The sequence below is a fragment of the Saccopteryx bilineata genome, chromosome X, assembly GCF_036850765.1.
Source record: "Saccopteryx bilineata isolate mSacBil1 chromosome X, mSacBil1_pri_phased_curated, whole genome shotgun sequence".
NCBI classification, from domain to species: Eukaryota; Metazoa; Chordata; class Mammalia; order Chiroptera; family Emballonuridae; genus Saccopteryx; species Saccopteryx bilineata.
Genome location: NC_089502.1, coordinates 54,709,117 through 54,725,228, shown reverse-complemented (window position 1 = coordinate 54,725,228; position 16,112 = coordinate 54,709,117). Strand labels below are relative to the sequence as shown.

The following is a 16,112-nucleotide window of genomic DNA, read 5'->3' as shown; positions in this document are numbered from 1 at the left end:
TATAGTTTTCTGTAGTATTCTACAATAATTCTTTGTATATCTATGATGTCTGTGGTGATTTCTCCTCTTTCATTTTGGATTTTGTTTATATGAGTCCTTTCTCTTTTTTCCTTGGTGAGTCTTGCCAAGGGTTTGTCAATTTTGTTCATCTTTTCAAAGAACCAGCTCCTTGTTTTATTAATTTTTTCTATAGTTTTTCTGTTCTCTATTTCATTTATTTCTGCTCTGATTTTTATTATCTCCTTTCTTCGGCTGGTTTTGGGTTGTCTTTGTTCTTCTTTTTCTAGTTCCTTAAGGTGTGAAGTTAAGTGGTTCACTTGGGCTCTCTCTTGTTTGTTCATATAGGCCTGAAGTGATATGAACTTCCCTCTTATTACTGCTTTTGCTGTATCCCAGAGATTCTGATATGTCGTATTGTCATTTTCATTTTTCTGTATATATCTTTTGATCTCGGCGCTTATTTCTTCTTTGACCCTTTCATTTTGCAAAAGTATGTTGTTTAGTTTCCAAATTTTTGTGGGGTTTTTTCCTTCTTTTTTGCAGTTGAATTCTAGTTTCAAGGCTTTATGATCAGAAAATTGCTTGGTATAATTTCAATTTTTCTGAATTTGCTGATGTTATTTTTGTGGCCCAACATATGGTCAATTCTTGAGAATGTTCCATGTACACTAGAGAAAAATGTATGCTCTGTCACTTTGGGATGAAGTGTCCTGTAGATGTCTATCATATCCAGGTGCTCTAGTGTTTCATTTAAGGCCAATATATCTTTATTGATTCTCTGTTTGGATGAACGATCTAGAGCCGTCAGCAGTGTATTGAGGTCTCCAAGTATGATTGTATTTTTGTCAGTTTTTGTTTTTAGGTCAATAAGTAGCTGTCTTATATATTTTGGTGCTTCTTGGTTTGGTGCATATATATTAAGGATTGTTATATCTTCTTGATTCAGTATCCCCTCAGTCATTATGAAATGACCATTTTTGTCTATGAGTACTTTTTCTGTCTTGTATTCAGCATTATTAGATATGAGTATTGCTACACCTGCTTTTTTTTGGATGTTATTTGCTTGGAGTATTGTTTTCCAGCTTTTCACTTTGAATTTGTTTTTATCCTTGTTGCTTAGATGTGTTTCTTGTAGGCAGCATACAGTTGAATTTTTTTAATCCATTCTGCTACTTTGTATCTTTTTATTGGTGAGTTTAATTCATTTATATTTAGTGTAATTATTGATACTTGTGGGTTCCCTATTGCCATTTTATAAATTGCTTTCTGTTGGTTTTGTATCTTGTTTGATTCTTCTCTTTTGTTTTTCTATCCTTTGTTTTTGTTTGTTTGTATTCCATACTTCTTTCCTCTGTTGCTACCTTTTTTAAGTCATGTGCTTCTGTGGTGGTTTTTTCAAGGGTGGTTACCATTAAGTAATGAATAGGGTACCTATCATATTCATTGTAGTACCCTATCTTATGAGTGTTTCTGCACTTCATTGTCCTTTGCTACTGTTAATCTCCATCCTCTCCCCTTTTTTCTGCTTTTGTTGTCACAGTTTAAATTTGGTTTTATTGTGTTCTTGGTGGAGCTTCTACTTGTAGTTTTGTTTTGTTTTGTTTTTTGACTCTGGTTGGAATACCCCCTTTAGTATTTCCTGAAGTGGGAGTATTCTGATCATAAATTCTCTCATCTTTTCTGTATTTGTGAATGTTTTTATTTCTCCTTTGTATTTGAAGGATAAATTTTTTTTTTTGCATTTTTCTGAAGCTGGAAACAGGGAGAAACAGACAGACTCCCGCATGCACCCGACCGGGATCCACCCAGCACGCCCACCATGGGGCGACACTCTGCCCACCAGGGGGCGATGCTCTGCCCATCCTGGGTGTCGCCATGTTGCAACCAGAGCCACTCTAGCGCCTGGGGCAGAGGCCAAGGAGCCATCCCCAGCGCCTGGGCCATCTTTGCTTCAATGGAGCCTTGGCTGCGGGAGGGGAAGAGAGAGACAGAGAGGAAGGTGCGGTGGAGGGGTGGAGAAGCAAATGGGCGCTTCTCCTGTGTGCCCTGGCCAGGAATCAAACCCGGGTCCTCCGCACGCTAGGCCGACACTCTACCACTTAGCCAACCGACCAGGGCTGAAGGATAAATTTGACGGGTATAGTATTCATGGCTGAAAGTTCCTCTCTTTCAGGGCTTTAAATATTGGGGTCCACTCACTTCTAGCTTGTAGATTTTCTGCTGAGAAATCTGATGATAATCTTATAGGCTTGCCTTTATATATTGTATTCTTCTTTTCCCTGGCTGCCTTGAGAATTTTTCTTTGTCATTGGTTTGTGCCATTTTCATTATGATGTGCCTTTGAGTAGGTTTGTTGTGGTTAAGAAAACTCAGTGTTCTGTTTGCTTCTTGAATTTGAGGCTGTAGTTCTTTCCACAGGGTTGGGAGGTTCTTGTCTATTATTTGTTTGAATATATTCTCCATTCCATGATCTCTCTCTTCTCCCTCTGATATACCTATTATTCTTATGTTATTATTTTTGATGGAGTCAGACAATTCCTATAGGGCTTTCTCATTTTTAAAAAAAATTTTGAGTCTCTCTCTTCTTCTCTCTGTTGTGCCTCAAGTTGCTTGTCTTCTATGTCACTAATCCTACCTTCTATCTGGCCTGTTCTATTAGCTAAGCTTGTTACCTTGTTTTTCAGTTCATGAATTGAGTTTTTCATTTCTGTTTGATTTGTTTTTATAGTTTCAATTTCCTTGGTAATATATTTTTGTGTTTCTTGAGTTGTTTTCTGAGCTCTCTAAATTGCCTTTCTGAGTTTTCTTGTATATCTCTGAGTATTTTTAGGATTTCTATTTTAAATTCTCTGTCATTTAGCTCCAAGGTTTCCAATATATTAAATTTTTTCTCCATAGATTTTTCCACATCTATCTGTGCTTCTTCTCTATCTTTTGTATCCATGATATTAGATTTCCTTTTTCTTAATGGCATCTGAGGGTGGTCTTGTTAATAGCACTAATGAAAATTAATAAAGAATAAAAAGTAAAAGAATAGAAAAAATTTGGAGAGAAAAAAGACACAAAAAAAACAATAATAATTTATTATTTCCCCCTTTTTTTTCTTCTCTTCCCCTCCTCTCCCCTCCTCCTTAGGAAAATATCGTGATGAACTGTGAATTATATTTTGCTAAATTGAACAAAAACTGCCTATAATGGATGACCTGAGTTGTGCAGAAGTGTTCAAGGGGCAAAATAGGAAGTAGGGTCCCAAAAAGGCAAAAAAGGAAAAAATTTGGATCAAGTATAAAATGATTTGCTTGTAAGTGATGGTCGACTAAGAGATATAATGAGAGGGATAAGAGGGAAACAGGAAAAAGGAAAAAAATAACTATTGTATTAAGTGGAGCAAAAACTAAATAGAATGGAGATCCTGGTTTGGGAGGAATGCTAATGAGTTAAAAAGCGAGGTAAAAACACCCAAAATGCCACAAAAAAACCCAACTTGAGTCCCAAATTAAATAATTTGTTCGTGATTGAGGATTGAATGAGAAGAAAAATAAAAAGAGAAAAAAAGAAACTAATAGAGAGGGAAAAATAAGAAAAAGGGGGAAAGGAAAAGAAGAAAAAAAAACAAAGAGAGAGAGAGAGAGAGAGAGAGTTAAGAGTTTTGGAGTGTAACCCTCATGGAGAGTAAGGGAGAATAAAAGAAATAAAATGTAACACTTATGGGTAGTGTAGTTCAAGAAGAGGACAGAATAAGACTGGCAGAGGATAAAGGGACCAAGGGGGAGGAAATAGAAATAATAATAATAAAGGCAAGAAGATGAAAGAAACAAAAAATAGTGGAACAAGTTATAAAGTCTGGATTTTTCTTGATTTTGAGAGGTTAACTTCTTCCTTTTCCTTTTTTCTCCCTCTTCCTGGTTGGTGACTCTGTAACCCAGGCTCTGCCCCTGTGGCATGCTTAGGTAGAGATTTTCAGTTGATGAGACTCTATAGTGATGTCATATATTAGGCTTCAGTCTCGTCGGTAGTCAAGGCTTGTTAGCATTTGCAGGCTCCAACAATGAGAGAGTCTGTTTTCCCAGAGCCTCTCTTTTAGTCTCTCCTTTCTGAATTAGCAGCCTGATGATCCAGCTATGAGGCTGCTGCTGCCTCTGCCTGGGGAGTAAGAGGCTCAAAGAGCTGGCAAATCCCCACTCTATCCCCACTCAGCTCAGGGCTCTGGGTAAGGCTATGACAGTCAGAGCCGCCAGCGTAATCAGGCAGGGCTGGGAGCCAATTGCTCTCAGGGTGACTTTCTATGATCCTTCAGGCCTGTTCAGCATGCCTAGCACTCTGTCGGACCACTCTCCCCAGGCTTTCCACACTTTGTAACCTGTTTTGGCTGAGAAGAAGATACCCTAGTCACTGCCTGCAGTACAGGAGGTCTTAACATCTGCCAAGTCCCACTTTTTAGCATATATCCCTGAGTATGAAAGCTCTGCCAATCAGAAGTTGCCCCCACCCCTTTAGCAAGAGGCACTAAAAATATCACGCCTCTTGTCTTAGATCACTGAACTGAGAGAGATCTTGTCAATTAGAGCTGCGTAGGTCAGTTGGGAGGTGAGCAGACTGTGGGTTAAGCTAATTTCAGTGATTGGATCTGCTGATCTGTTACAGAAAGAATTGCAACCTGCCCGCATGCCCCTCCCCTGACTCTTAATTGTTAGCTTGAATGGCTGGGTGAGGCGCCCCGCCTGCCCAGAGAAGCTCGGCGTAGGGAAATTCACTTTGACGCACTCCCCACACGCTTCTGGCAGCTGCTGCTTGCGGCACGCGCGTTTGCTTACGTGGGCTGATTCACCACAGGTACACTCTTTCCTCAGCTTGAACGAATGTCGTGCAGCAGCCTAGCCTCCTCCATACCCTTAGCCACCCCTGACTCTCAGTTCCAAGTGAAAGCAGCCTTTGCTCAGGTTAGTGAAGAAGGCAGAGTGTTTTTTTGTCCAACTTATTTCCTTCAGGGTTGATTATATATTTAGTCAATTTTTCGCTCGACCCTACCTTCACCTTCAGCATGTGGAACTCCCCGATGCTCCAAGGATAGATTTTTCTGTCTCTGGTTGATGAACTTGTTGAAATTTTGGGGAGATTCGTTGGTCGCGCTCCTCACGGCGCCATTTATCTGACGTCACCCTGTGCTCTAGTTTTGATGTACTTGAAAAACATTCTATGGCCCTGGCTTGGTGACTCAGCAGTAGAGCATTGGGTTGGCGTTTGGAAGTCCCAGGTTCGATTCCCAGTCAGGCCACATGAGAAGTGACCAGCTACTTCTCCACCTCTCCCCCTCGCCTTCTCTCTCTCTCTCTCTTTCTCACTCTCTTTCTCCCCCTCCCATAGCCATGGCTTGAGGATTTGAGGAAGTTGGCCCTGGCACTGAGGGTGGCTCCATGGCCTCAACTCAGGTGCTAAAATAGCTAGGTTACTTGAGCAATGGAGCAGTGGCCTCAGATGGGCAGAGCATTGCCCTATAGGAAGCTTGCCGGGTGGATCCCAGTTGGGGCACATGTGAGAGTTTGTCTGTCTGCCTCCCTGCCTCTCAATAAAAAAAAGAAAATTATTCTACATTCTCTCATCATATGTATTACTAAAATATTTCTGATATAACTTTTTAAAATTTATTTATTGATTTTAGAGAGAGAGAAAAAAAAACAGGAACATCATTCTGTTCCTGTATATTTCCTGACCAGGGATTGAACCGGTGACCTCTGTGCTCCAGCTAACACTCTAACCGACTGAGCTATCCAGCCAGGGCTCCTGATATATATATATACATATACATATACATATACATACATATATATATATGTATATATATATTTTTTACTTGAAATAGATTCTTGACCACCTACCCTTCTACTTCACTCTGATATAAAATACTTATAGCCAAATGAGAATGTAGACCTGTGATATATATCAGATTATTTATGTGGATTCTTCCATAACTTCCTACTGATTTTCTTTCATTTGGGAAAATAAGGATATACTAGGTAAGTTTGCAAGTCAGGTAAGACGTGTAAGAGTTACGTGACAATTAAGAGTCAATCTTACTGCACTGGCCGAATAGCTCAGTTGGTTGGAGTGTTGTCCCCAAGCGCAGAGGTTGCTGGTTCAATCTTCAATTAGGGCACATACAAGAACAGATGTTCCTGTCTCTCTCCTGCTCTCTCCCTTTCTCTCTCTAAAATCAATAAAATAAACATTAAAAAAAAGGAGTGAATTTTACCTTGCTGGTACTTAGAATTGTGATTTTGACAGCTTTGTGAATTTGCAATTTTACCAGTCATCAAATGCTGTCATACTGATCAATGTTAACCAGTATATAGTCCCTGTCCCCAAGAAGTTCAAAAATTATCCTTAAAAATAATTTCCTTTCTGGCATTAAGGTAAATGATTACATAGTAATGAAAAGGCTACTAGGTAATTAGGGAATAAGAGCAAAATAATTGGTAGTCTTGGGAGAAGAGCGCATCTCAGTCATATTTGTATCAAAAAACTACTCCCGCTTGACATCTTTCTTACAATAGAATTTTTATGTCTTCCTGCTCCTTTAAACAGTGTTCAAATGTTCTTTTTCTACAACAAAGAGCTATGACATTATTTGTCTTGAATTAAATATTTTCTACTTTTTTGGTAACGTCGCAATTCCCACGAGAACAGATATTATTCACTGATAGCATTTTTGGTGGTAGGTACATGATGACGTGGCCAAAAAGCTCTTTTGTTTCATTAGTAACATTTGGAGAATGCATAGTCTCGGAGCAGACTACCCATTGTGTATAAAATCCAGCTAAAAGAAGGAGCATTCTTGTTTGATTCCAGAAAGGGTGTGGCTTAATTTGTTGTCTATGAGTCAATCCTCACCTTGATTAAGCCTCCCCTTATCCTTGTTGGTGAGGATCAATCATTGCTTTCCCTGTGCTCTTCTGGTTGAGTATTTGTATCTTGATGCAGTGCTTACTTCTTCTGCTTTCGCTATCTGCCTTATTGTCTTATTTCTGTTACAAGACAGAAGGAGGGACTCTCTCCGTGATTTTTGCGCTCTCCTAAGTACCTACCATATGGCTAGCACATAGTTGGTCTCAAAACCTTTTTGATGGATTAAAAGTAATTTCAAAGATGAAGTAGACCTTGTGAGGCCCATGCTATCCTCAGACCTTAATGCATGCTTTAAAAAGATATACGTTTTCACAGTACGGGTGTGTGAGTGTATTTGGTGGAACTCCTAAGTGAAATCTGCCTAGAATATATATTTTTTTCAAACAGGAATTTCATCAGCTGAGCAGCTTTCAGTGTTTGCAACCTTATCACTGCCAGCAGTAAATTTCTTTGAAAATGCCAAGTGAGGGTCATTGGGCTAATGGATTTATCCACTATGATATTCTAGGAAATTATGCCATCCAACTTGCCAGAAGTTGCTTCAAGGTCAAACAGTAAAATATCTAAGTAAATTACAAGAGTGTCTGGAAAATTCTTTTTTTGACAGTCTTGCCTACTTCTTTGTCTGCATTCCCAACTCTGATTACAGAGTTCTGCTTCCTAATGTTAATATATCCTCCCTTTGCTACCTTTTCTATTTACAATCAGGAGCCAACAGTTATTTGCTTTCTCAGCTAATGGAACATTTAAGAAAAATTTATCCTTTTAGCAAGCACTCCTTTGAGTCTAAGAAACAAGGACTAAAATCAGGAAGATGAAATAGGAACACTTCATTCAGGAATGGCTTTCTGTAGAGCAAATGACTTCTGATCAGAAATTAGGATATTATCGGCCACAGGTACATTGATCTGGCAGACCAACCTTGCTTCTCACTGATTCATGCGTAATGATTGGCAGATCTCGGGCATCCTGCTAGACAATGAGAATATACAGCTCCTCTCAGTAAGACCTTCTGAAAATATTATCCCTCCCTGGCCACTTCCTGTCCAGTTATTCACTATAGACAGGTCTTCCATCACTGGGCCAGTTATAAAACACAATACAAGTTTCCTGGTTACTCTCTGGTTTCCTATTTACTTTGACAGATCTCTGATCACTGGGTTTATTAAAGGAAAAAACACCATTCTGAAAAGACATAAAGTATATAACAAAGGTCCCAGCTTGAGCCTAACCTCTGCTCAGGTATGTGTCAACATGCCCTACTAGACTGTCTGCATACCCCTTGAAGGCATTGACCACCTCTCTTATACTTCCTGAGTTGCACCTCTGTCTTCATTGTCACTTTTAGGCTTCTGGTTTGACATTTCTGCTGTTTGCATTTTTTCATTCCCCATCTCATTTGGGCTTGGTTTGATTCAACAAATCTTTCTTGAACTCCATAGTGCATGTGTTAGCACCACTTTGGGAAATCAAGCAGGAAGAGTGCTCTGTAGGGGGGTGGAGAGGTGGAGGGCTTGCAAAGTGGGGCTCTAAGAAGTCATTGGCTTTCAGGCAAAAGATGCTAAGGGGGCAGGTGTTTAGGGCTGAGACTTTGCTTTCCAGGAACCAACCACTGTGGCAGGAATAGTTGGATTTTAGGGAGGGTTCTGGACTTCTTGTCCAGCTCATACGCTGCTTATTGTATGAGTGATGGTGACTGAAGTCATTTTATAGTTGGATTTTATTTATTTATTTATTTATTTATTTATTTATTTATTTATTTAATTTTTTAAAAAAATTTTCTGAAGCTGGAAACGGTGAGGCAGTCAGACAGACTCCCGCATGCACCCAACTGGGATCCACCCGGCATACCCACCAGGGGGCGATGCTCTGCCCATCTGGGGTGCCGCTCTGTTGCAACCAGAGCCATTCTAGTGCCTGAGGCAAAGGCCATAGAGCCATCCTCAGTGCCCAGGCCAACTTTGCTCCAATGGAGCCTTGGCTGCGAGAGGGGAAGAGAGAGACAGAGAGGAAGTAGAGGGGGAGGGGTGGAGAAGTAGATGGGTGCTTCTCCTGTGTGCCCTGGCCAAGAATCGAACCCGGAACTCCTACACACCAGGCTGATGCTCTACCACTGAGCCAACTGGCCAAGGCCTTAGTTGGATTTTAAATGAAAGAGTGACTTCCGAAGACTGGAGAACTTGGCAACATTTGGGTATTCTAGCAATTGTTTTTTTATATATATAAGCTGTCTTTGTTAAAAATCCTGTGTTGGATTTTCACCTGGTTGGAAAGGAAAATCAAAGAGAAAGATGGAGAATTTTAACTTAAGATGTAGCAGTAACATGACCAGGTGGTGGCATAGTGGATAGAGCATTGGCCTGGCACACTGTGGACCCAGGTTTGAAACCCAAAGGTCCCTGGCTTGAGTGCAGGGTTGCCTGCTTGAGCATGGGATCATAGACATGACCCCGTGGCCGCTGGCTTGAAGCCCAAGGTCACTGGTTTCATTACGGAGTCACTGGCTCAGCTAGAGCCATCCCTCCCCACCCGCCCCACTCCCCACCCTGTCAAGGTACATATGAGAAAGCAATCAATGAACAACTAAGGTGCCACAATGAAGAATTGATGGTTCTCATCTGTCTCCTTCCTGTCTGTCTGTCCCTGTCTATTCCTCTTTTTCTCTCTTTGGATTTAAAAAAAAGGAGATGTACCAGTAGATTTAATTCAGAAAAATACCAGAGAAGACTGTAATTGAGTTCCTATGAAAGAATAAAGTTCTTTAATTCAATGTCAACTTTTCCTTACCTAGAAGAACATGCCATTGTGCTATGCCAGTAAAGTTGAATTCTATTATGCTTACCTTGAAGGGCTGTGTGTAATGAAGTTATTGGCAAGCTCTATTTATTTTTTAAAAGCAAGAGAAAAATAGTAAAACTCTAACCTCTATATTTCTATTGATCACAGGATGCAGATCTTATTTATTGTCTTTTTATCTGTCAGGAAACGGGAACATATAGCTTTAAAACTGTTAAAACTTTGATCTAGTCTTCTCTTCCTCTCCAGTAAATTCTCTGAGTGTTTTAAAAAGTGGAAAGATTCGAAAAAAAATTTTTTCTTTTGATGTCTAGACACTATTTGATTAGAATCATAGCAAACATGTTTTGTTTTTAAAGAAGTCGTATGGGATTTTGTCAACGTGATGATAGAGTATGAAATGCTAATAGGAAAATGTTAGAGTCTTCAGACATTACTACTTTGAATTAGTAATAAATTTTGGTTAAACACATTTCTTAGGTTAAGTGATAAATTATAATAAGTAGGCTTGATTGTGATCTGTCACATGTTGAACCAAGGAATAAATATGCTTGTAAAATTAAATGGTTTAATTCTGAATAATTTCTCAGTATGCCATAGTTGTGTGCATTTCTGAGCAGGAAGTATCTTTTACTGGAGTAAAATATAATCTGTTACTAAACTAAATATGAGAAATAATGTTTCACATCTATATATATTCTTTCTTTTCTCTCTCTCTCTCTCTTTTTTTTTTAGAGAGAGAGAGAGAGAGAGAGAGAGAGAGGGACAGACAGACAGGAAGGGAGAGAGATGAGAAGCATTGACTCATAGTTGTGGCACCTTAGTTATTCATTGAATGCTTTTGCATATGTGCCTTGATTGGGAGGGGGGGCTACAGAAGAGCCAGTGACCTCTTGCTCAATCCAGCGACACTGCGCTCAGGTCAGTGATCTTGGGCTCAAGCCAGCGACCATGGTGACCCATGCTCAAACTGGTGACCCTTAGCTGCAGCTGGCAAGCCTGCACTCAAGCCAGTTTTGAACTTGGGTCCTCAACATCCCACTGGACACTCTATCCACTGCGCCACTACTGGTCATGCAATATATTTTTTTTATTTTCAAAGTGAAAGAGATGTTCTGTCTCCTATTTGCTAATATTTGGTCCTTGCTTCTTTTTTTACATATGAAGACTTGGTTATCACAAAGGCTGGTTTTGGTGCCTGAAAGAAACAGAGTTTATATTCTGCTGTTGAGCCATTATGTTTCACAGTGGCTTCGGGGAGGAAATAATAATTACTGTGATGATCTGGTAGTTTCTTTTCTATGCCAGTCTAAGTAATTTGGAGGGGAACACTGCACATCGGTCACTGTTTTGTGTCTAGAAGATTCAGTGATTAGCAAGCACCTATATATTAAGGGACGGAGGAGAGCAGAAGCGTGAACTCAATTATTTAAGCTCAGTGCTTCATGTGCTGAAAACCAAAGGCCCATGAAGAATTAGAGACACAATTTTTCCTTTTCTTACAGGAAAAAGGAATGTGAGGCAATTTATTGAAATAAACTGTAAAATGTCTTCAAGCAATTGGGTGGTCATTAGCTTTTTTTAAAATAGGGAAATTGTTTTTCTATCTGTGTTGTGATGTCAAGGTTGTCTTCCATCTGGAGGATTAGGTAATTTTGCATTGATCAAGAGACTGTTACTTAATTTTAAAAATAGTGTATGCAAATTATGATTAAATTTCTGGGTATTTAAAATTTTGAATATTATTTTTAAAATAGAAATGATGGTACACTGAGATGGTAATTAACTCATTATGAATAATTTATTTTTTAGCTTAAAACCCTGTGCAAAGCAAAGTTAACTGTGCTTAAATTTTCAAACAAATTCCAGTTGAGATATCAGTGCATTCAAGTGAAACGCATAGTATTACACAGTAGTCTTCCCTTCTCTGTGGTTTTGTTTCTTGTGGTTTTAGTTACTTGCAGTTAATCATGGTCCAAAAATGTGAAATAAAAATTCCAGCAATAAACAATTCATAAGTTTCAAATAGCATGCCGTTCTGAGTAGCGTGAAGAAACCTCACTAGGTCCTGCTCAGTGCCACCCGGGACTCAGATCTTCCCTTTGTCCAGCATACACATGAAGTCATGAAGAAGGAAACCTGTGCTAGTTTTCCCATCACACCTCAGCCTGCACAGCTGACAGCCACGGTGCATAATAAGTGCTTAGTTGAGATGGAAGAGGCATTAGATTGTGGGTGGAAGACATGAACAGAAAATGTGTTCCGACTGACAGCAACGTGTTGCACCAGAAAGCATTGAGCCTATAGGAAGACTTCAGGAAGGGATCGCCTGAAATGAGTGACACCAAGCCATTGATGGAAAGTAAGGGGCGGTCATGCAAACTCAGGGATAGGGTTAGTCTGAAAAACATAAAAATTACTGGGCGGAGAGAAGGAGAGAGAGAGAGCATATTTACATAAATTTTATAGTATATTGTTATCATTCTATTTTATTATTAGTTATTGTTTTTAATTTTTCACTGTGCCTAATTTATAAATTAAACTTTATCATAGACATGTTTGCATAGGAAAAAACATAGAACTGTCTGTGGATTTACGCATCCATTGGGGTCTTAGAATGTATTCCCCGTGGAGAAGGGGGAACTACTGTATATTAAGTTAAAAAATCTCATTACAAAAGTCATGCATTTAATGTTTCATAGTTTATCATATTCATGCTAAAAATGCTCAGCTTGTTAAGTAATTACAATTTTCAAATAAAGTTTTTTTTATAATATACATATTTTAATTTTTTTTAGCTTTGCTGAGAAAAGGGCAAATAAATCTACTCTGACTATATGTAGCTATATGTGTGTGTATATATATATATATATATGTATATGTATATTTTTATTTTAGTGAGAGAGAGAGACAGACAGACAGACAGGAAGGGAGAGAGATGAGAAGTATTAACTCATAGTTGCGACACCTTAGCTGTTCATTGATTGCTTCTCATATGTGCCTTGACTGTGGGCTCCTGCTGATCCAGTGACCCCTTGCTCAAGCCAGTGACCTTGGGCCCAAGCCAGGAACCTTTGTGCTCAAGCCAGTGACCATGGGGTCATGTCTATGATCCCACAATCAAACCAAAGACCCCATGCTCAAGCTGGTGATCCCATGCTCAAACTGGCAACCTCGAGTTTTTGAACCTGGGTCCTCAGCATCCCAGGTCAACACTCTATCCACTGCACAAGCACCTGGTCCGGTTGTAGCTTTTATATTTTAAAAGTTTACACACCCATGGCCATGTAGCTCAGCTGGTGAGAGCATTGCCCTTGACATGTCAAGGGTGCAAGTTTGATCTCGGGTCAGGGCACATACAAGAATCAACCAATGGTGGTGTGAATAAGTGGAACAACAAATCAATGTTTCTCTCTCTCTCTCATCTTCTCTCTAAAAATAAATAAATAAAAATTAAAAAATAAAAGTTTACAGCAATTATAAGCATTTTTAAGCTATTGAGTGACTATAACCATCTTCTGATTAGAGATTTTAAATAACACAGGTCATTAAAGGTAAGATTCCCCAGGATCAAACAAGATATCATTCACAGATTATATTAAATTCTCACGTCAAGAAGGATCCCTTGATCTACTGTATGTCTATTCATTTATTTTATTCTCATGTATTTCATTTAACTATGTAGCATTTCCTTTGTGCCCAACAATATTCTAAGCATTTACAATAATCCTATGAAGCAAGCACTATAATAATACTCATTCTATTGAAGAAAAATGTGGCATAATAAAAATAGTATTGGTTTTAGTATCAAAGACACAGGTTAAATCTTTAATCCACAGCTTACTAACCATGTAGCCATGGGAACTTAATGTATACTTATGTCTTTGAACCTCAGTTTTCTTTAAACATAATGAGAAAAGACACTATGTACCTCTCACAGCATTATTGTAAACATTAACAATATTGTAAAACACCTACAGTTTCTGGCACAACATAAATTCTCAATCCAGTTTAATTTCCTTCCAGTTCCCCTTAGCCTTATATGAGTTAAGACTTGCTTGTTCAAGTGATGAAAACCTACATCAAACAGGATTCCCCCCCCCCTTTTCCAAGTGAGAGGAGGGGAGATAGACAAACTCCCACATGTGCTCTAACCAGGATCCAGTCAGCAACCCCTGTCTGTGGCTGATGCTCTGCCCATCTGGGGCCATGCTCATAAACAAACTACTTTTAGTGCCTGAGGCAGAGACTCTGTGGAGCCATCCTCAGCACCTGGGGTTGATGAGCTCAAACCATTCAAGCCATGGCTGCTGAGGGGAAGTGAGAAAGAAAGAAAAAATGGGGATTTGGAAGGGGATGGGTGAAAAAACAGATGGTTGCTTCTCATGTGTGCCCTGACTGGGAATCAAACCCAGGACATCCACATGCTGGGCTGATGCTCTACCACTGAGCCAACTGGCTAGGGTCTCAAACAGGGTTTTTTGAAAAAGGAATATGTTCATTCATTTAACTGGAAAATTCAAGGAGTTCTACCAATGCCATTTGAACGTCTCTTTATCTCTTGGCTCTGCTTTCCACTGTTTTGGCTTATTTTCAGGCAGGCTATCAATCCATTCCTTTTAAAATCTTAATCGACATTTTGTCAATTTGCACCTTGTTGGCTTCACGGGCTAATAAGCAAAGACCCATATCTCTTTGGGTCACAGTCCTTGAATTGGAGCCTCAAAGCTTCTGCCTTTAAACAACATACCACACTGCTCTGCCCACCGACCCAGCCCAGATGTCAAATGGCATCTCCATCTTGTTATTTCTTGGGACAATGCAAATGATATAATAGGCATCCCCCTTATCCATGGTTTCACTCTCCACAGTTTCAATTACCCACAGTCAACCATAGTCCAAAAATATTAAATGGAATATTTCAGAAATAACCAATTTATAAGTTTTAAATTGCATGTTGTTCTGAGGAATATCATGCAATCTACTGCCACTCTGTGGTGCCCAGGACATGAATCACCCCTTTGCCCGATGAATCCACTCTGTATATCCTCCCCTTCCATTACTCACTTAGTAGCCATCTGGGTTATCAGTTGACTGTTGTGGTATTGCAGTGCTTGTGTTCAAGTCACCCTTATTTTCTTGATAATGGCCCCAAAGCACAAGAGTAGTGATGCTGGCAACTTGGATATGCCACAGAGAAGCTGCAAACTGCTTCCTACTGAAAAAGTACAATAAGATATTTTCAGAGAGAGAGCCCACATTCACATAACTTTTATGCTTTATGTTGTTAAAATTGTTCTATTTTATTATTAGTTACTGTTGTTCATGTCTTACTTTGCTAATTTATACATTAACCTTTATTGTAGGTATGTATGCAGAAGAAAAACATAGTATATATATAGAGTTTGGTATTATCTGAGATTCCAGGCATCCACTGGGGTCTTGAAACATAGATAACCTGTGGATAAATGGGGAACTACTCTGTTAGGTTAGGTTGTTGCAGAAACACAGTTAGTCTGCCCCTGCCCAAGGCAGATTCCAGATGAGGTCTTATTTAAAATGCAGGTAATTTTGCCCTTTGCCACATGGGGAATGTACAGGATAAGGTCCTTAGTAGGGAACAAAGGGATTAGCACCAGTCTTAGCTCCTGCTATATCTGCTCATTTCCCAAGTTTGTTCACCCTGTTTAGCTTGGAGTAGAACATCCAGCGCTTCCAACCTGGAAAGATTCATGATTATTTGCCTGTCACCACTGTGTATTGCTCACCATAAACAGAAAGGATCTCTATTTTCCTCTCTGTCTGCTTTCAGGCACACCAGCTTGACTTGACCCCACGACTTACTTTTTTTTTTTTTTTTTTCTTTCTTTCTTTCTTTCTTTCTTTCTTTCTTTCTTTCTTTCTTTCTTTCTTTCTTTCTTTCTTTCTTTCTTTCTTTCTTTCTTTCTCCCTTCCTTCCTCCCTTCCTTCCTTCCTCCCTCCCTCCCTCCCTTCCTTCCTCCCTCCCTCCCTCCCTCCCTCCCTCCCTCCCTCCCTCCCTCCCTCCCTTCCTTCCTTCCTTCTTTCCTCCCATCCTCCCTTCCTTCCTTCCTTCCTTCCTTCCTTCCTTCCTTCCTTCCTTCCTTCCTTCCTTCCTTCCTTCCTTCCTTTTCCTCTCTGTCTGCTTTCAGGCACACTAGCTTGGCCCCACGACTAACTTACAAACACCAACTTGTTGCTTCATTTTACTTGTTCATTGATTGCTTTCTTATATGTGCCTTGATTGGGGGTGCTACAGCGAGTGAGTGACTCCTTGCTCAAGCCAGCAACCTTGGGCTCAAGCCAGCGACCATAGGATCATGCCTATGATTCCATGCTCAAACTGGAGATGCCGTACTCTAGCTGGTGAACCTGCACTGAAGCCAGCAACCTTG

The 16,112-nt window shown here is 39.7% G+C and overlaps 1 pseudogene; it reads left to right on the top strand.

Annotated features, from left to right (window-relative positions):
- The first annotated feature begins 4,859 nt into the window (after positions 1–4,859).
- LOC136317665 (glyceraldehyde-3-phosphate dehydrogenase-like) overlaps positions 4,860–16,112 on the top strand; it is an 89,695-nt pseudogene continuing 78,442 nt past the window's right edge.